Below are 21439 nucleotides of genomic sequence, written 5' to 3'. Positions count from 1 at the left end.
TATACACATATTTACATATACATCTATATATGTACACATTTATATATACATATACCTGTATGTATACATACTTGTGACTTGTCCAGGGTGTACCCTGCCTTCCACCAGAATGCAGCTGGGATAGACTCCAGCCACCCCGAGAGGGACAAGCGATAGAAAATGGATGGATATACACTAGGGGTGTAACGGTACACAAAAATTTCGGTTCGGTACTTACCTCGGTTTAGAGGTCACGGTTCGGTTAATTTTCGGTACAGTAAAAAAACAACAAAATATACATTTTTTGGTTATTTATTTACCAAATTTGTAAACAATGGCTTTATCATTTTAACATTGGGAACGCTATAATAATTCTGCACACGTTAATCCACATTAAACTGCCTCAAGTTGTTGCTCAGATTAAATAAGATGACAAAACTTTTTTTCTACATATAAAAAGTGCAACATTAAACAGTTTCAAGTCAACTCATCATGCTTAATTTATTACAGCATTTAGGAAGCCTGTAGTTGATTTTTATTATGTAAATGTTATATTTTTATCAACATGTGATAGCAGGGACCCTGCCATTCAAACCTAGGCTGCTCCATTACTAATGATTAATGTAACTATAGCTGAAAAAATAGTACAATAGCAATAGGAGAGACTATTCATCCCTGAACACCATGGAGTTCATGTAGGCTTAATGATGCAGTTACATTATTATATCAACTATCAGAGACAGAAACTCTTCATTTAACATAATGTCCTTTTTTGCTGCTTCAACACAGCTCAGTCAACACAGAAAAAGGTAAAGTGAAATAACAGACAGACAGGGCTTTGCTGTCCGTAACACACACACACACGCACACACACACCGCAAAATGAGCTAACGTTACGCTAAAAGCGAATTAGCCTTCACCTCAAGCCAGGCCTGCGAGTGAGCTGAGCTGCCGTTTAGGTTTCTAGAATGTCAACGGGCTCATAGTGATGTTACTAGTTGTTGACTGGGAGGTGTTTATTATAATTTGGGGAGAGTCCGCTGCCTGATGCTTACCTGATAAACGCTAAGCACTGACTACATGCGCTCTGAATACGCACTGCTGATTGGCTGTTACCTCTTTGTATGTAACCAATCAGATGGTTGTGTGGGTGGGACAATGCTGGGTGCTGTGTACTGACAGAGACAGGCAGAAGGAAGCGGAGCAGCTTGTTAAGACTTTAGCTTAGCTTAATATGTTCGTGTGGAAACTTGTTCGGTACACCTCCCAACCGAACCCCCCGTACCGAAATGGTTCAATACAAATACACGTACCGTTACACCCCTAATATACACGCACACGCTCGGGATCTTTCTGTGTGGAGTTTGCATGTACTCCCCGTGACTGCGTGGGTTCCCTCCGGGTACTCCGGCTTCCTCCCACCTCCAAAGACATGCACCTGGGGATAAGTTGATTGGCAACACTAAATTGGCCCTAGTGTGTGAATGTGAGTGTGAATGTTGTCTGTCTATCTGTGTTGGCCCTGTGATGAGGTGGCGACTTGTCCAGGGTGTACCCCGCCTTCCGCCCGAATGCAGCTGAGATAGGCTCCAGCGACCCCCCGCGGCCCCAAAAAGGGACAAGCGGTAGACAATGGATGGATGGATGGATATATATATGTATGTATATATATATATATGTATATATATATATATATATATATATATATATATATATATATATATATATATATATATATATATATATATATATATATACATATATATACATATATATATATATATATGTATGTATGTATGTATGTATGTATGTATGTATGTATGTATGTATATATATATATATATATATATATATATATATATATATATATATATGTATGTATGTATGTATGTATGTATGTATGTATGTATGTATGTATGTATATATATATATATATATATATATATATATATATATATATATATATATATATACACATACATATATACGTACATATTACCAAGTGTGCAGGACTACAACAACGCCCACTTGAAACACAACTACTGGACAGTCCAAACTCATTTCGCACTCACTTCGCGTTTGGTGAAGAAGCCAGGTGACAAGTCTGTGTAAACAAAACAGTGCGGTCACAGACATACATCGCCAAAGACATACTGCCAATTAATACTGTTATAAAACGAAAAAAATGTCAAAGTGCCGTTAATGTTGTCATGTCATGTTGGATTTCGTAACTCGGAATCTGCCAACCTTAATTTGGTTTTGCATATGACTTGTTAATACATCTGTTAAACTGTAGTGTTTATATTGTTACTTTTCACTTTTGTTTAAAATGGTCCTAACTTGATTGTCAGTTAAGTAATGTACAGCACTCCCTCTGCCTACATGTTTGATATTAAAGTGCAACTTTGTTTGTCAATACTTCATTTAGCTATTTTATTTATTGTTATGATTGTGTATATTTTAGCCCCCCCCATCCCCTCCTTGAGATATTTTATTATTAATTAATACATGTTATTATATAAGTGCTACATTTTGGTAACAGATAATTGATATCGTTATTCTTTGTTTGTATTATTTAACTTGGTGATTTAAATGTTTTCATTTCAATTACAACGTTAAACTACACAAGAAATACAATATTTTGCATTTGAAAGGATATACATGCATTCCTCTTATGTCTTATCATTAAATCAATGCTTAATTTGGTCTCATAAAAATAATGACAATAATACTGTTTACTGGCAATAATGTGTAGATCAATATATCGTCAGGCCTATATATATGTATATATATATATATATATATATATATATATATATATATATATATATATATATATATATATATATATATATATATATATATATATATATATATATATATATATGAAAATATACATTCACGATCAAAAGTTTACATACACTTGTAAAGAACATAATGTCGTTGCTGTCTTGAGTTTCCAATAATTTGTACAACTCTTATTTGTTGTGATAGAGTGATTGGAGCACATACTTGTTGGTCAGACAAAAAATTCATGAAGTTTGGTTCTTTTATGAATTTATTATGGGTCTACTGAACATGTGACCAAATCTGCTGGGTCAAAAGTATACATACAGCAATGTTAATTTTTGGTTACATGTCCCTTGGCAAGTTTCACTGCAATAAGACACTTTTGGTAGCCATCCACAAACTTCTGGTTTAATTTTTGACCACTTCTCTTGACAAAATGGGTGCAGTTCAGCTAAATTTGTTGGTTTTCTGACATGGACTTGTTTCTTCAGCATTGTCCACACATTTAAGTCAGGACTTTGGGAAGGCCGTTCTAAAACCTTCATTCTAATCTGATTTAGCCATTCTTTTACCACTTTTGATGTGTGTTTGGGGTCATTGTCCTGTTAAAACACCCAACTGCGCCCAAGACCCAACCTCCAGGCTGATAATTTTAGGTTGTCCAGAAGAATGTGTAGGTAATCCTCCTTTTTCATTGTCCCATTTACTCTCTGTAAAGCACCAGTTCAATTGGCAGCAAAACAGGCCCAGAGCATAATACTACCACCACCATGCTTGATGGTAGGTATGGTGTTCCTGGGATTAAAGGCCTCATTTTTTCTCCTCCAAACATATTGCTGGGTATTGTGCCAAACAGCTCAATTTTTGTTTCATCTGACCACAGCCATGACATTATGTTCTTTACAAGTGTATGTCAACTTTTGATCGCGACTGTATATATATATATATATATATATATATATATATATATATATATATATATATATATATATATATATATACACACATATATCTATCTATCTATCTATCTATCTATATATATATATATATATATATATATATATATATATATATATATATATATATATATATATATATATATATATATATATATATATATATATATATATATATACAGTATATACACATGCGACTTGTCCAGGGTGTACCACAACTTCCGCATGACAGCGTTTCGATACTGCAGTACAACACATACAGAACAGGAAGTGGAAAGAGAAGAAGAGCGCAAAACAGGAAATTAACCAAAAAACTTAACACCCACAAAACAAAACAAATTATGACCTGGCGTGACAGGTCATAACGGCACAACATGTGTGAAATATTACTTTAATTGATGGTGAACATGCTCGTAAAACCCCGGCAGAGACATACCACAAGACTATAAAAAATGGGACCCATTACCTCCCTGCATGGCACTCAGCATCAAGGGTTGGAATTGGGGGTTAAATCACCAAAAATGATTCCCGGGCGCGGCCACCGCTGCTGCTCACTGCTCCCCTCACCTCCCAGGGGGTGAGGGTGATGGGTCGAATGCAGAGGATAATCTCACCACACCTAGTGTGTGTGTGACAATCATTGTTACTTTTTTTTTTTTTTTTTTTAAATCAAAGTATGCTCGCAACTTCAAAACCAGAACAAAAAGCAGAGAGACAGCTCACACTTCAAAGTTCTGTAAGTTGAGGTACCACTGTAAATAAATTAGCCTGACGTTGCTTAGCTGCTCGGCTGATGGGTGTCTGTCTGCCAGGTGTTTGCATACCTCTTAAACAGTACTGTAGGTGTTTGTGCCCCTGCCCACACATATTCAGATGATTCATCCTCCCTCACTTGCACAAGAGTTTCTTCTACAAAGTAGCGTATGACTGAGCAACATATCCACAATATCAGAGAGCGGGTAGAACTTGATTAATTTCCATTAAGCTGCGCACATTGGGCACATGCACACGTGGAGAACGATGGATGGAGTGATTATAAAGGAACATGTGCGTTGACATTTATTAGTTGTTTTTTTCAGTTCAGATGTGTTCTCATTTCCTTGCAGCATTGAGCTAAAGAGTTTTTTCCCAGCTGCAATTGATTGCCCTGTTACTCAGCATCTCTCTTTGACTCACACACACTACCTCTCTCTCCTCCTCCTTTTTCTTTGTCTCTGGCCAGTTGGAAGGAGTAAATAACTATTGATCTTGGCCAAGTGAGGCTTGCTAGCTGAAATGCTACTCTGCTAATTGCCCCTTTTGTCTGCTGTCCCAAGTGTGAAGCATTGGTTTTATTGCCGCAAACAAAGTAGTGCCAATGTTTTCCTTCACATAGACAGCATGTTGACAGCCCGTCATAGCGTGCCAAAATGCAGGTATCCTCCTTTTCCATGACATGCGCACATTTTCAGACCTAAAAACATCTGGGTGTGATTTCAATGTTGTCTGGGATAATTATAGTTATAATGCCACTCAATGAATATACAAAACCAAAAACCAGTGAAGTTGACACCGTGTGTAAATCGTAAATAAAAAGAGAATACAATGATTTGCAAATCCTTTTCAACTTATATTCAATTGAATAGACTGCAAAGACAAGATATTTATTGTTCGAACTGAGAAACGTAATATTTTTTTGCAAGTAATCATTAACTTAGAATTTAATGGCAGAAACACATTGCAAAAACGTTGGTACAGAGGCATTTTTACTACTGTGTTATATGGCCTTTCCTTTTAACAACACTTAGTAAACCTTTGGGAACTGAGGAGACCAATTTTTTAAGGTTTTCAGGTGGAATTATTTCCCATTCTTGCTTGATGTGCAGCTTAAGTTGTTCAACAGTCTGGGGTCTCCGTTGTGGTATTTTAGGCTTCATAATGCGCCACACATATTCAATGGGAGCCAGGTCTGGACTACAGACAGGCCAGTCTGGTACCCACACTCTTTCACCATGAAGCCACCCTGTTGTAACATGTGGCTTGGCATTGTTTTGCTGAAATAAGCAGGGGCGCCCATGAAAAAGATGTTGCTTGGATGGCAACATATGTTGCTCCAAAACCTGTATGTACCTGTCAGCATTAATGGCGCCTTCACAGATGTGTAAGTTACCCATGTCTTGGGCACTAATACACCTCCATAGCATCACAGATGCTGGCTTTTGAACTTTGCGCCTAGAACAGTCCGGATGGTTCTTTTCCTCTTTGGTCCGAAGGACACGACGTCCAAAATTTCCAAAAACAATTTGAAATGTGGACTGGTCAGACCACAGAACACTTTTCCACTTTGCATTAGTCCATCTTAGATGAGCTCGGGACCAGCGAAGCCGGCGGCGTATCTGGGTGTTGTTGATAAATGGCTTTCGCTTTGCATTGTAGAGTTTTAACTTGCACTTACAGATGTAGCGACAAACTGTAGTTACTGACAGTGGTTTTGTGAAGTGTTCTTGAGCCCATGTGGTGATATCCTTTACACACTGATGTCGGTTTTTGATGCAGTACCGCCTGAGGGATCGAAGGTCACGGGCATTCAATGTTGGTTTTCAATCTTGCCGCTTACGTGCATTGATTCTCCAGATTTTCTGAACCTTTTGATGATATTACGGACTATAGATGGTGAAATCCCTAAATTCCTTGCAATAGCTCCTTGAGAAATGTTGCTCTTAAACTGTTCGACAATTTGCTCACGCATTTGTTCACAAAGTGGTGACCCTCAACCCATCCTTGTTTGTGAATGACTGAGCATTTCATGGAAGCTTGTTCACCTGTGGATGTTCCAACTAAGTGTTTGATGAGCATTCCTCAACTTTCTCAGTCTTTTTTGCTACTTATGCCAGCTTTTTTTAAACATGTTGCAGGCATCACATTCCAAATGAGAAAAAAGTTTATCAGTTCGAACTTAAAGTAACTTGTCTTTGCAGTCTATTCAATTGAATATAAGTTGAAAAGGATTTTCAAATCATTGTATTCTGTTTTTATGTACGATTTACACAACGTGCCAACTTCACTGGTTTTGGGCTTTGTATTATTGTTTTTACCAGTGATTCTCAAACTGTGATACATGTACCTCTAGTGGTATGCGGGCTCCATCTAGCGTTATGCTAAATAATCAGTTGATTAAAGTACAGTGTTTTACTTTCCTATATTTAAACACAGTGTTACTGTTCAAATTGTGTGTAACACTGGCCAAAATATTTAGTATACTGTGTTTTGTTTTTCCTGATTATTTATGTCTACTACACCAGTGGTCCCCAACCACCGGGCCGTGGCCCGGTACCGGTCCGTGGATCGATTGGTAACGGGCCGCACAAGAAATAATTAAAAAAAGTAAAAAAAATAAAAAATATTTTATTTTATTTTATTTTATTTTTTTAAATTAAATCAACATAAAAAACACAAGATACACTTACAATTAGTGCACCAACCCAAAAAATCTCCCTCCCCCATTTACACTCATTCACACTCATTCACACAAATGGGTTGTTTATTTCTGTTATTAATATTTCTGGTTCCTACATTATATATCAATATAGACCAATACAATCTGCAGGGATACAGTCCATAAGCACACATGATTGTATTTTTTTAAGGCAAAAAAAATTAAATAAAAACAAACAACAACCCTGCACCCCTACCACCCCCTATTTTGGTACTGGTACCAATACTATTGAAAATAACACTTTTATGATGTTAAAATAACAATTAAAAGGCATTAAACACATTGGGCTTTTCTTATTGCACTCAAAAAACACATTTTAGGTGTATCTAGGATTATCATAGGATAGAATAGAATTTAAATCTTCATTGATGTTGTATTACATGCTTAATGATTTATGGTTACCACTCTTGGTCTGGCTTTAAGAAAAATACAATCATTAGTGAATACTGAAAATAATACTATAGCTAAAAGTATGCCGATAAGACATAGAGCAGGTAAAACACACATTGTTAAAGATAGAACACAAATTGTAGGAATTTGTTACAAAATTCAGTCAATTCCCTTGCATTAGTTTGCACTACCCTAAAGGCTAACATAAGCACAATGTTCTGGGAACCAAGAATGGTTAGCTGGGACTTGTGTAATTTTGACTACGCTAATAATTGGCAACAAGCCAATGCTGTGTGCATGTCTACGTATCTATATGTGCACAACAGTGGAGCTTGTTAACTATATTACCTGGCACTCTTTAAACTCCTTGTTCAGATCTGAATGCCAGTTATTTAAATATTAAAAATGTAATAATACCACCTTAACATTTGACAACAAAACAATTACACAAAGGGACTCGGTAAAGAATCTCTGTTTTATCTTCGACCCAACTCTCTCATTTGAGTCACACATTAAGAGTGTTACTAAAGCAGCTTTGTTTAATCTCCGTAATAAATTTGTTACGTCTCGTCTCGATTACTGTAACGTATTATTTTCAGTTCTCCCTTTGTCTAGCATTGAAAGATTACAGTTGGTACAAAATGCGGCTGCTAGACTTTTGACAAGAACAAGAAAGTTTGATCATATTACGCCCACCTGCACTGGCTTCCTGTGCACTCAAGATGTGACTTTAAGGTTTTACTACTTACATATAAAATACTCAACAGTCTAGCTCCATCCTATCTTGCTGATTGTATTGTACCATATGTCCCGAGCAGAAATCAGGGTTCTAAAACTCCAGCTTATTAGTGATTCCCAAAACCCAAAAAACGTATGCGGGCTATATTTTCTATTCGGGCTTCAGTACTCTGAAATGGCCTACAGTAACAGTTAGAGATGCTATCTCAGTAGAAGCATTTAAGTCCCATCTTAAAACAAATTTGTATACTCTAGCCTTTAAATAGACCCCTTTTAGACCAGTTGATCTCCCGTCTCTCTTTTCTGCTCGTCCCCCCTTTCCTGCGTGGAGATGTTATCAGGTAGCCACGGATAAGTTTCCATGGAGGATACGCTAGCTGTTCCAAGTTGGTATCGGGGGTGGACCACTCCTTTGTGCATCAGTTGGTGACATCTCTGTGTTGCTGACTTGTCTACATTCAAGAGGATCCACTGCTGGCCTCACTATGGACTGGACTCACGTTATTAACCGTATCAACTCGGCATCCATTGCAGCGGTCACCCACAATTGCGGTCCTTTCCAAGGTTTCTCGTTGTTCCCATTGGGTTGAGTTTTTTCTTGCCCTAATGCGGGATCTGAGCCAAAGATGTTGTTGTGGCTTGTGCAGCCCTTTAAGACATTTGTGATTAAGGGCTATATAAGTAAACTTTGATTGATTGATTGATTAAAATGTTTACCTAGGTTTGAAGCAAAGATTGCAATATTTTAATGCCACCTTTGGCGAGGCATTTTTAAAGCAGCGCTTTCAGCGTGACACTTTTTGTGTTTAAATGGTCAACTTTATAGGTAGTTTTGAAGCCTTCCATATTGCGCTTCATGCATCCTCTTTATTAACCAGTAAAAAAGCTGTTTTTTGCCATTCTTCCTCTCCACTTCTGTTTATATGCGCTTTTTGTGTGCGTTTTCATATACTCAACATCATTCGCCTTGACTGTGCAACATCACCGCCGCACGGCAGCATGCTGATGAAATAAAAATACTGGTATTTTTATAGGGCAGTGTAGTATCGTTTTTATTTCATTAGTACCGCGGTACTCTATTAAAACCAGTATACCGTACAACCCTAGTTTAGACTATAGCCTGCATTTATTTATCTATACACTGTATTGTGTTTCTGTTGTATCTTACTCCTGTGTTTATTGCATCAGTTTTTTTTATTCATAATGTGTTTATTTATTCTTTCATTTATGTTATTTCATTACACTAGTTTTTATTTTTTCCCTAATTTATTCATTTTCCTTTTATCACTGAATAAGTGAATTTAAGTACATTATATTCATATAGCGCTTTTCTCTAGAGACTCAAAGCGCTTTACATCTTTAAGCTACATTTTTCAACCAGTGTTTGTGGCACTGAGAGCAGGCTGGTAAAGTGTTTTACCCAAGGACACAACGACAAGGATTAGGATGGCGAAAGCGGGCATCGAACCTAGAACCCTCAAGCTGCCCTGTCAACCGAGCCAAGCCTCCCTAAAAATATGATCTCTATCTATCTATTGTTAAACATTTAAGTTGTTTTCTTTCTGTATTATACATGTTTTTTACGTGAACATATTATTTGCAGTGAATGAACAAACTATCAGTAACTATTGAGAAATAGAGAATACATAGGATTAAGATCTGCTTCTACCTACTACCATTCAACCACTTTAAATAAAAAAAATTTAGATCTTCTTTAATCTTTTGTAGTTTTTAGTGTTTTCATGTATGTTTATGTTTACCTCTATAGCTACAATTTTTAAACAGTGTACTGTATCTTGCCTCAGTTGGTTTCGTTTTCTAGCACAGGTTGTACTATCCAGTTCTTTTTTTTAATTTTAACATCATGTCTGAACAAACTGGGCCTAAAACCAACCAATAATCTAAAACCCAAGTACCATATTTTTCGGAGTATAAGTCGCTCCGGAGTATAAGTCGCTCCGGCCGAAAATGCATAATAAAGAAGGAAAAAAACATATATAAGTCGCACTGGAGTATAAGTCGCATTTTTTGGGGACATTTATTTGATAAAACCCAACATTTGAAAGGCAATTTAAAATAAATAAAGAATAGTGAACAACAGGCTGAATAAGTGTACGTTATATGACGCATAAATAACCAACTGAGATCGTGCCTGGTATGTTAACGTAACATATTATGGTGAGAGTCATTCAAATAACTATAACATATAGAACATGCTATACGTTTACCAAACAATCTGTCACTCTTAATCGCTAAATCCGATGAAATCTTATACGTCTAGTCTCTTACGTGAATGAGCTAAATAATATTATTTGATATTTTACGGTGATGTGTTAATAATTTCACACATAAGTCGCTCCTGAGTATAAGTCGCACCCCCGGCCAAACTATGAAAAAAACTGTGACTTATAGTCCGAAAAATAAGGTAGTAACAATTTAGATTTTTTGTGTGTAAATATGTGGTGACTTGTCCAGGGTGTAACCTGCCCTCCGCCCGAGTGCAGCTGGGATAGCCCCCCCCCCCGCAACCCCGATAGGGACAAGCGGTATAACATGGATAGATGTTATGGATAAATGTAGCCAAGTAAACAGTCGGAATTATAACAATGATTTACTTTCAAAGCCAGGTGAGGTAGTTAGTATTTGTAAACTATCCATATACAACATATACAATTAAATAATTACTATACAATAGTCTGCCCTATTCAAAAAAAGGTTTTCTCTACCTCAAGACAGACATAATTTGACACCCTGGATCATCCAGAAGAAAAAAGACAGGCCTATGTTAGTCTTTCAAACCCATTTTGTGCATCTTTGTGTCAGTCGGCTTCTTGATGGCTCTGTTCCCATAGCTTTCCCCCTCTCCCTCTGCAACCAAATGGCTGTTCATGATTTTCTTGATTGATGAAGTGCTTGTTTTCCTACTAATAAGAAGTAGTGTTTTGTTTCATTACCTGCGCCGAAAGGTCTTCCAAGCGTGAGATAACTTGACGACACAATGACAAAATCATGGTGAACATTATTGATAATATATTTTGTTTTTACGATACAGATTTTCACCATTTAATGACTCATAGGCGCCAACTATAATGCTAACCCTGCATTTAAAGACTACCAAACGACTTTGTTAAGCATGTTTGAAACAAATAAACGTCTAGAGTAGTAATTTTCAGTTTTCTTACCTAAATGAGACTTCCCATCCAGACTGTGTCAATATTTTGTGTTTTGGTAGAACAGCTGCCATCCACAGCAGTTTAGTAGTCACAAATGTTCACTTAAAATAAGATACATTTGTAGAAAAGCATTGAATTAAATAAGGGCCACATCAAGTCTAAAATCTCATTTCAAAGTGGGATTGCAGGTTCCATATCCTTTAAATAAAAGATTTCCCTTCCAATCATAGTACCTAGTCTTTCTTCCAACAACATGCATATGTCTGTGCAGATGTTTCATGGGAATTACTAATGAGCTCAATTTTCTCATTAAATCAATGACAGGGACACGTGTGCATTCTCATTGTGCCCACATGAAGCAGTGTCATGTTTCAATATGCACCCTCACTGGTTAACCACATGTGCTAAAGCCTGAACTAACACTTAATGCAATTTGACACTGCGGCACAAAAGATAGGCTCATTATGGAAGCTCTGGTTGCCAGGATAGCTTTGGCAAGATAGTGACCCTTTTCACAGAGAGTTTTCTGTGTGCATGTGTCTGTGTGCATGTGTGTGTGTGTGTGTGTGTGTGGGTGTGTGCGTGTGTGTGTGTGTGTGTGTGTGTGTGTGTGTGCGTGTGTGCGTGCACGTGCAATTTTCTCTCCGAATCACACTGGGGAAATTTGGGGTGGCGGGAGACATATCTTCCTCATTAGAATTCTCATTTCATTTTTAATCAGATGGTTCAGTTAGGTAACTGAGCTAAAATAATAGTTATTATGAGAGACCTCTACGGTCCACAATAGAGTTAAATGGCTTTAAGGCAGTCCCTCTCAAATAGTGGGGTGAAACCCCCTGGGTACGCGTGTGACCTTGGGGAACATACTTTTGTTTGCCATACCACAATATGATGAGCCGTATGTAGCAATTGGCTTCACTATAACCACGTTAAGAGACGAGGAAAGACTGGTGCGTTGTTTCCTTTAATGTTAATAAGCTTAGAATGTTATGCAGAGGTGTAGTTATAACAATTTTAATGACAATGTATACTATTATAATATTATAATATACTATAATTATACTATTACAATGAAGAGTGTGGAGGGTACGAAATATTTTCTTTTTCCCTAAGGGGGACGTAACAAAATATATTTGAGAAGCACTGCTAAGGTAAAACAGGTGATAGCAAAGGGTTGTCAGTAGAGATGTCCGATAATGGCTTTTTTGCCGATTTCCGATATTCCGATATTGTCCAACTCTTAATTACCGATTCTGATATCAACCGATACCGATATATACAGTCGTGGAATTAACACAGTATTATGCCTAATTTTGTTGTGATGCCCAGCTGGATGCATTAAACAATGTAACAAGGTTTTCCAAAATAAATCAACTCAAGTTATGGAAAAAAATGCCAACATGGCACTGCCATTTTTATTATTGAAGTCACAAAGTGCATTATTTTATTTAACATGCCTCTAAACAGCAGCTTGGAATTTGGGACATGCTCTCCCTGAGAGAGCATGAGGAGGTTGAGGTGGGTGGGGTTGGGGGGGGGAGGTAGTGGGTGGTGTATATTGTAGCGTCCCGGAAGAGTTAGTGCTGCAAGGGGTTCTGGGTATTTGTTCTGTTGTGTTTATGTTGTGTTACGGTGCGGAAGTTCTCCCGAAATGTGTTTGTCATTCTTGTTTGGTGTGGGTTCACAGTGTGACGCATATTTGTAACAGTGTTAAAGTTGTTTATACGACACTCTCAGTGTGACCTGTATGGCTGTTGACCAAGTATGATGCATTCACTTGTGTGTGTGTGAAAAGCCGTAGATATTATGTGACTGGGCCGACACGCAAAGGCAGCGCCTTTAAGGTTTATTGGCGCTCTGTACTTCTCCCTACGTCCGTGTACACAGTGGCGTTTTAAAAAGTCATTCATTTTACTTTTTGAAACTGATACCGATAATTTTGAAACCGATACCGATAATCTCCGATATTACATTTTGAAGCATTTATCGGCCGATAATATCCGCAGTTTGATATTATCGGACATCTCTATTTGTCACTAATAAATGGTTTATTTCCAACATTAGCAATTGATTCATGCTTGTTATAGGGCTGGGCGATATGAACCAAAACTGATATCCCGGTATTTTTAGGGCGAATCACGATATATTTCAAACAAAATGTGCAAAGTGTTTAGTTTAAACACAATAATACCACATTACTGTTTTTACCAGTGCTCTGAAAATAACTTTTAAATAGTAATTAATCAAAGTTACTTGTCATTACTTAACCAAAAAAATAATTGAATTACTAATGGAATTACGCTTTAATAAATGCAATTTTTCCTAGGAAAGTAATTAATGCCTTACTTAAAAACGTTTTATGTTTGAGTGCAGCGTGAGCATGTCTGTGTGTGCCTTCTAAAAGCAGTGTCTATTGCCAAACCACGTGTGACGTCATCGAGGGTTTCAGCTGAACTGTATTTGTTAGCTTTAGCAGTTTAGCAGCGGCAATTTGTCGGCTCTGACAGCTGTTCTGTTGAATCATTACACTGGATTGTGTTACCTCTGGTTATTAAGAGGAGCTGCTGGAGCCATGGTGGGGCACGTCAGCTGTGCGCGGAGGCTAATGTGGCTGTGGTTCGGTGTCTGCAATACACGGTAGTGACTCCAGACGGACCATTCCTCAGCTACAGTGCCTGCCAAGCCTACCGCCAGTGGCGCGCCGCACTGGCCGCAATCAGCCGTAACAAAGCCACATCAAAAGATACCAGTATGGCGGTATTGTCTCAAATATGTATTTATTTCTAAAATATACTGGTATTATCTGATACTGGTGTACCGCCAAGCCCTAGCTTGTTACAATGACGGCCTTTTCACCTTTTGTGTTTTTTAGCAGGCACAAGTTTAATGTTTGTGTTTGATGTGTTTTGTTCATACAGTCAACGTGAACAACGCTCAATTCTCTGATCCCCATTTTTGGGAAAGATGCAGAGTCTGCTGAATTTCAAATACATTTTCAAATGTCTGTTCCTCCACCCACCACCTACAATCAGCATATGTACAGTAATATTATGAAGTAAATGGAAGTGACACCCCACGTACCATTCTGGCGTAATTACCTCCAGTGACCTACGGCCAATTTCCCTGCAGAGTGGTGGCTCATCTGCAGCTTTGTTGACGGTCACTTGAGGATAATTGTTGCTTTTCAAATCTCAATCACAGAAAACCGTGAAAGTCCGAAGTCTAAAGCAGAGGTGCCTCAACTTTTTGCCTCCAAGGGCCTATGTGAAAATGTGCCAATGGTCCACGAGCCTAATTTTTTACCATGCAACAGTACCACGAGTAAGGAATTTAGCCTCATACCGCCATATATAAATATAACGCAGTCGAGATTGTCAGGTTCAACAGATGGCAACTAGTTAGCCTGAATTTTTTTTTGTTTTTCAAAGATGTACTGTACTTCTTAACAAACTAATCACTGATTATGTTTGGATTTAGATATGCTATAGCTTAAATGAGCGTCTGCAAAGTAGGATTATGTGAGACATGCATACATACACCTATTACAGGGCAAATGATGCTTGCCAGAGCAGATTAGATTGAACAGTAGAGCTATTGTCTTCAGTTGCTTAACGTGTCACCAATTGTTCTCTGGAAAATAATACATTCTGAACTTACAAATAAAAGCATTTTGCACCAACAGGTGCATGTCGGTGTCCTCAGAGCAAACCTAAGATCAACGATATTGACTCCAAATATGAGTCACTTGTCTCCCTCATCACCAAGCACTGTATACTCTGTTCATGAACCTCCTGCATTCTTTGAAAATAGACACAATGTGAAGTGTTTTTGTGGGTATCGAGCCAATTGCAATAACCAAACTTATGTCAATATACTTCTCATTGTCATAAGTAACCATATACTGTGCCAGACTTGATTGGGCAGCAGGATATGAATACATTTAAATAAGGACCATGGTAGTCTTGTTAAGAGTCACCTCTTGTTAAGTGGTAAAAAAAGTAAATAAATAGAGCTACATCATGAAAACCCATCTGCTGTGAAGTGGGGCGCTGACTTTCACAGTCAATTTGTTTGTACCGCACTCTCAGCACTAGCAAGTCTCCTCACATTATTGCTCTCATCCTTGATTTTCACGCTGTGTCTGCTCATTTTTGCTTATTGGTGGCATACAGATGTAATATAAAGATTGATCTTTATTGTGACGCGTGTCTTGGTTTAAAGGGACAGTCATCACCTGACTAAATATCTCCTACTGAATTAGAGCACACTTCCATTGTTGTGGTTTAAAAAAAGAGTGAGAATCCAAGTGCAGATCCTTAAAGGCCTACTGAAACCCACTACTACCGACCACGCAGTCTGATAGTTTATATATCAATGATGAAATCTTAACATTATAACACATGCCAATACGGCCGGGTTAACTTATAAAGTGACATTTTAAATTTGCCGCTAAACTTCCGGTTTGAAACGCCTCTGAGGATGACGTATGCGCGTGACGTAGACCGGCAAACACGGGTATGCCTTCCACATTGAAGCCAATACGAAAAAGCTCTGTTTTCATTTCATAATTCCACAGTATTCTGGACATCTGTGTTCGTGAATCTGTTTCAATCATGTTCATTGCATTATGGAGAAGGAAGCCGAGCAAGCAAAGAAGAAAGTTGTCGGTGCGAAATGGACGTATTTTTCGAACGTAGTCAGCCACAACAGTACACAGCCGGCGCTTCTTTGTTTACATTCCCGAAAGATGCAGTCAAGATGGAAGAACTCGGATAACAGAGACTCTAACCAGGAGGACTTTTGACTTGGATACACAGACGCCTGTAGAGAACTGGGACAACACAGACTCTTACCAGGATTACTTTGATTTGGATGACAAAGACGCAGACGTGCTACTGTGAGTATGCAGCTTTGGCTTTTTTTTGCGTATGTACGTAACTTTTCTTAAATAGATAAGCTTTATGAACCTTGGGTTAGGTGAACGGTCTTTTGGGCTGAGTGATTGTGTGTGTTGATCAGGTGTTTGAATTGTATTGGCGTGTTCTATGGAGCTAGGAGCTAGCAGAGGAGCTAGGAGCTAGCATAACACGTACCGTACCGTACGTGCGCGTCACGTACGTAACTTTTTAAAAATATATAAGCTTTATGAACCTTGGGTTAGGTGAACGGTCTTTTGGGCTGAGTGATTGTGTGTGTTGATCAGGTGTTTGAATTGTATTGGCGTGTTCTATGGAGCTAGGAGCTAGCAGAGGAGCTAGGAGCTAGCATAACACGTACCATACCGTACGTGCGCGTCACGTACGTAACTTTTTAAAAATATATAAGCTTTATGAACCTTGGGTTAGGTGAACGGTCTTTTGGGCTGAGTGATTGTGTGTGTTGATCAGGTGTTTGAATTGTATTGGCGTGTTCTATGGAGCTAGGAGCTAGCAGAGGAGCTAGGAGCTAGCATAACAAACACGCAGGTGTTATTATGCAGGATTAATTTGTGGCATATTAAATATAAGCCTGGTTGTGTTGTGGCTAATAGAGTATATATATGTCTTGTGTTTATTTACTGTTGTAGTCATTCCCAGCTGAATATCAGGTCACCCCCGGCTCTCACAGCATCTTCCCTATCTGAATAGCTTCAACTCCCCACTAGTCCTTCACTTGCACTTTACTCTTCCACAAATCTTTCATCCTCGCTCAAATTGATGGGGAAATTGTCGCTTTCTCGGTCCGAATCTCTCTCACTTCATGCGGCCATCATTGTAAACAATAGGGAACTTTGCGTATATGTTCAACTGACTACGTCACGCTACTTCCGGTAGGTGCAAGCCTTTTTTTTATCAGATACCAAAAGTTGCAATCTTTATCGTCGTTGTTCTATACTAAATCCTTTCAGCAAAAATATGGCAATATCGCGAAATGATCAAGTATGACACATAGAATAGATCTGCTATCCCCGTTTAAATAAAAAAAAATCATTTCAGTAGGCCTTTAAAAGTCTCTATTTAATAACAAAAAAGGTTCAGGGCAAAGGTCAGAGTAAGTGAGCTCGTGGCTAGATTCTGCTGCAGGCAACGGACAAACTGGCATCGGCTGAGTGGAGATCCAGGGTTTAAGTCTGGTAGTTGATTAGCAACAGGTGGGCAGCACACCTGAAACTAATGCCAGGACAGACACGAGAGGAGAGGGGAATAGGAAAACAAGAGGAAAAAAAAGCAGGAGAAATGCCCTCATGACATCTCCCCCCTCCAACGGGAGCCACCCGGCGACCACAAGGCTTCTCAGGATGGTGACGATGGAAATCCCAAACCATCTCAGGTTCCAGGATGGCGGAGTGCGGAACCCAGGACCGCTCCTCCTGGCCATACCCTTCCCAATCCACCAGGTATTGCTACCCCCGACCACGTCTGCGCACGTCAATCAGCTGGCAAACAGTGTAGGCAGGCATGTCATCAATGATCCGGGGGGGCGGAGAGGGCTTGACCGGAGGGCACAAAGGGCTGGCAGTCATTGGTTTGAGCTGGGAAATGTGAAAGACAGGATATATCCTCATGGAAGAGGGCAGCTTCGGTCGCACGGCTGTAGGGTTGATGATCACATTGACAGGAAAAGGACCAATAAAACATGGAGACAGTTTACGAGCCTCAGCCATTAGGGGGATGTTCCAGAATGATAACCCGACCAACTGTCCTGGTTGTTAGGCTAGACTAGGAACTGTGTGACGATCGGCCACCACCTTGTTGCGTTTGGCCGTACGTAGGAGGGCAGCTTGTGTGTCCTTCCATATCTTTTTACATCGACGCAGATGATGTTGGACAGATGGCACGGCCAACTCCTGTTCCTGGTCCGGGAATAGTGGCGGTTGGTAGCCAAGAGAGGCTTCAAAGGGGGTTAATCCAGTAGCAGAACTCAATTGCGAATTATGGGCATACTCAACCAAAGAAAGATGGACGTTCCACTGGATCGGGTTGTCTGCTGCCACACATCTTAGTGCGGCTTCCAGCTCCTGGTTTGTCCGCTCCGTCTGGCCAGTTTGTGGGTGAAAACCAGAGGAAAGACTGACTGTAGCTCCAATTGACTTACAGAACAGCCGCCATACTTGAGAGGTGAACTGAGGTCCACGGTCTGAGACAATGTCCATAGGTAGTCCATGTAGACGAAAGACATGATTTACAAGGAGATTTGCAGTTTCCAAAGCTGTCGGCAGCTTGGGTAGAGCCACAAAATGACAGGCCCTGGAAAAACAGTCAATTATGGTAAGTATTGCTGTGTTACCTTGGGACAGGGGCAGTCCTGTGACAAAGTCCATAGAAATATGAGACCATGGTCGAGAAGGTACGGGGAGCGGCTGAAGAAGTCCTGAGGGTGGACGGTGTGAAGACTTGCCTCGGGCGCAGACGGAGCAGGCAAGGACATACTTCCGTGTGTCAGCATCCATTGAAGGCCACCAAAATCGACATTTGAGTAGGTTGAGTGTGCGAGTAACTCCATGGTGGCAGGAAAATCGAGCAGTATGGACCCATTGCAACACTTGAAGACGGACAGAATTAGGCACAGAGACGGTTATCGGGTTTATTACCTGGATTAAGTTCCGTGCGTCGAGCCTCCTTAACCTCTGCTTCAATCTCCCAAGTAACGGCTGCAACAAAGCTGGTGGAAGGGAGAATGGTCACTGGGTCAGAGGTGGTGTCAGAACAGAACTGGCAAAAGAGGGCATCTGGCTTGATATTCCTGTAACCTGGACGATAATTTAGTTTGAAATTGAATCTGCTGAAAAACAATGCCCACCTTGCTTAGTGTGAATTGAGTCTTTTGGCAGTTTGAATGTAAGAGATTCTTATGATCAGTCCAGACAATAAATTGCTGTTCAGCTCCTTCAAGCCAGTGCCTCCTCTCTTCTAGTGCCAATTTGATGGCCAAAAGCTCCCGATTCCCTACGTCGTAATTCCTTTCGGTCTGCGATAAACGACAAGAATAGAAGGCACAGGGGTGGAGCTTGTCATTAGAGCTTTACCGTTGAGATAGCACCGCCCCAACTCCAGAGTCAGAGGCATCTACCTCCACAATGAACTGACGAGTCTGGTCCGGTTGCATTAAAATTGGTGCAGTAGAGAACAAGTCCTTTAGCTTTTTAAATGCTGACTCTGCCTCCTTAGTCCAAGAAAAGGGAGTAGATGACAAGGTTGATCTGCAAAGGGGTTGGGCAATTGAGCTAAAGTTGCGTATGAAGCGCCTATAAAAATTAGCGAAACACTGGAACTGTTGGAGCTTCCGACGACTTCTTGGTTGTGGCCACTCTACTGCCTTTATTTTTTGGGGGTCTGGTCTCACTTGTCCAGCCTCAATAATAAACCCCAAAAAAGACACAGAGTCACGATGAAAGTCACAATTCTCCACTTTTACATACAATTTTTTTTCCAAAAGTCTTTGCAAAACTAGACGGACGTGATTGACATGTGCAGCTGGGGACTGGGAAAAAATTAGAATATCGTCAATATAAACAAAAACAAAACGGTTCAGAAAGTCTCTCAGAAAGTCATTAACGATTGCTTGAAAAACAGTTGGGGCATTAGTGAGACCAAAAGGCATGACCAAATATTCGAAATGTCCCATGGGGCTGTTAAAAGCTGTTTTCCACTCGTCACCTTCTCTAATACATACGAGGTGGTACGCATTGCGCAGATCTAATTTTGTGAAAATGACAAATCCTTGTAATGGATCAAAGGCAGCCGTGAGCAAAAGTAGTGGATATTTATTTTTGATGGTAATGTTATTCAGGCCACGGTAATCTATACAGGGACGTAAGGACTGGTCTTTCTTTTCTACAAAGAAAAATCCTGCACCGACAGGGGAATAAAATTGACGGATTAAGCCCGCTGATAGAGACTCGCTTAAATATTTCTCCATCACTTGAAGTGAAGTGAAGTGAATTATATTTATATAGCGCTTTTTTCTAGTGACTCAAAGTGCTTTTACATAGTGAAACCCAATATCTAAGTTACATTCAAATCAGTGTGGGTGGCACTGGGAGCAGGTGGGTAAAGTGTCTTGCCCAAGGACACAACGGCAGTGACTAGGATGGCGGAAGCGTGGATCGAACCTGCAATCCTAAAGTTGCTGGCACGGCCGCTCTACCAACCGAGCTATACCACTTCCCTCTCTGGGCATGAAAAATTGTACAAGCGGCTAGAGGGCAATATTGCACCAGGAAGGAGTTCAATGGTGCAATCATATGCGCGGTGAGGAGGTAAAGATAAGGATTTATCCTTACTGAATACCTCTGCTAGGTCGTGATAACATGTGGGGATGTTCGACAGGTCCGAAATTTCAAGAGGCTCAGAGGGACCATCCTTAACTGACACTAGGCCAGAGCGAAGGCAATTAATGTGACACTTTTCACTCCAACCTGTAATCCTACCATGTAACCAGTCGCTGTTGTGCAAACTCAACCAAGGATGTCCCAACACGAGTGGTGTCCTCAGCACTAGAATCTATCAACGCTGACATAGGTAGGGAAAATTTACCCAAACTAAGGGTAGCCGGAAGTAACAATCGGGGACTACACCCTATTTCAGAACTCACCAATACTCCCAGGACTACTGGTGAGTCCGATCTTTTTGGCCTGACTGGACAAGTGGAAATTAAATGACCCGATCCCCAATATGGGCACTGACCTAGCCGCATGCGTTGCTGCCGTTCTCCAGGAGACAGGTGTGCTCTGCCCAGTTGCACGGTTTCTTCAGTAGCTGCAGGAGGGGTAGGACGGGGAATTTCTGCTGCTTTAATTGCTGGTCTGTCAACAGTTTGAGGGAATTTAGATTGACCAGTCTTCTCTTGGCGGCGCTCACGTAAACGGTTATCTAAACGAATCACCAATGAAATGAGTGAACTGAAATGTGTCTCTTCGTCTCTGCAAGCCAATTCATCCCTTATCTGGTCGTTAAGGC

The 21439-nt window shown here is 39.8% G+C and overlaps 1 protein-coding gene and 1 long non-coding RNA gene across 3 annotated transcripts in view; one reads left to right on the top strand and one right to left on the bottom strand.

Moving 5' to 3' along the window:
• The window catches only part of LOC133653979 (cadherin-4-like), a 595795-nt gene that overhangs the window by 100743 nt on the left and 473613 nt on the right, over nucleotides 1–21439 (top strand). The gene's annotated exons all lie outside the window — the stretch shown is intronic.
• On the bottom strand, nucleotides 18603–19599 carry LOC133653108 (uncharacterized). The gene is made up of 3 exons (XR_009826660.1): nucleotides 19281–19599; nucleotides 19072–19142; nucleotides 18603–18909 (listed from the first exon to the last, which is right to left on the bottom strand). It is a non-coding gene; the product is annotated as an uncharacterized LOC133653108 (long non-coding RNA).

This window comes from Entelurus aequoreus, linkage group LG07 (assembly GCF_033978785.1).
Source record: "Entelurus aequoreus isolate RoL-2023_Sb linkage group LG07, RoL_Eaeq_v1.1, whole genome shotgun sequence".
Classification (NCBI taxonomy): domain Eukaryota; kingdom Metazoa; phylum Chordata; class Actinopteri; order Syngnathiformes; family Syngnathidae; genus Entelurus; species Entelurus aequoreus.
The sequence above is the reverse complement of the archived record's forward strand: the minus strand, read 5'-3'. Positions and strand labels throughout refer to the sequence as shown.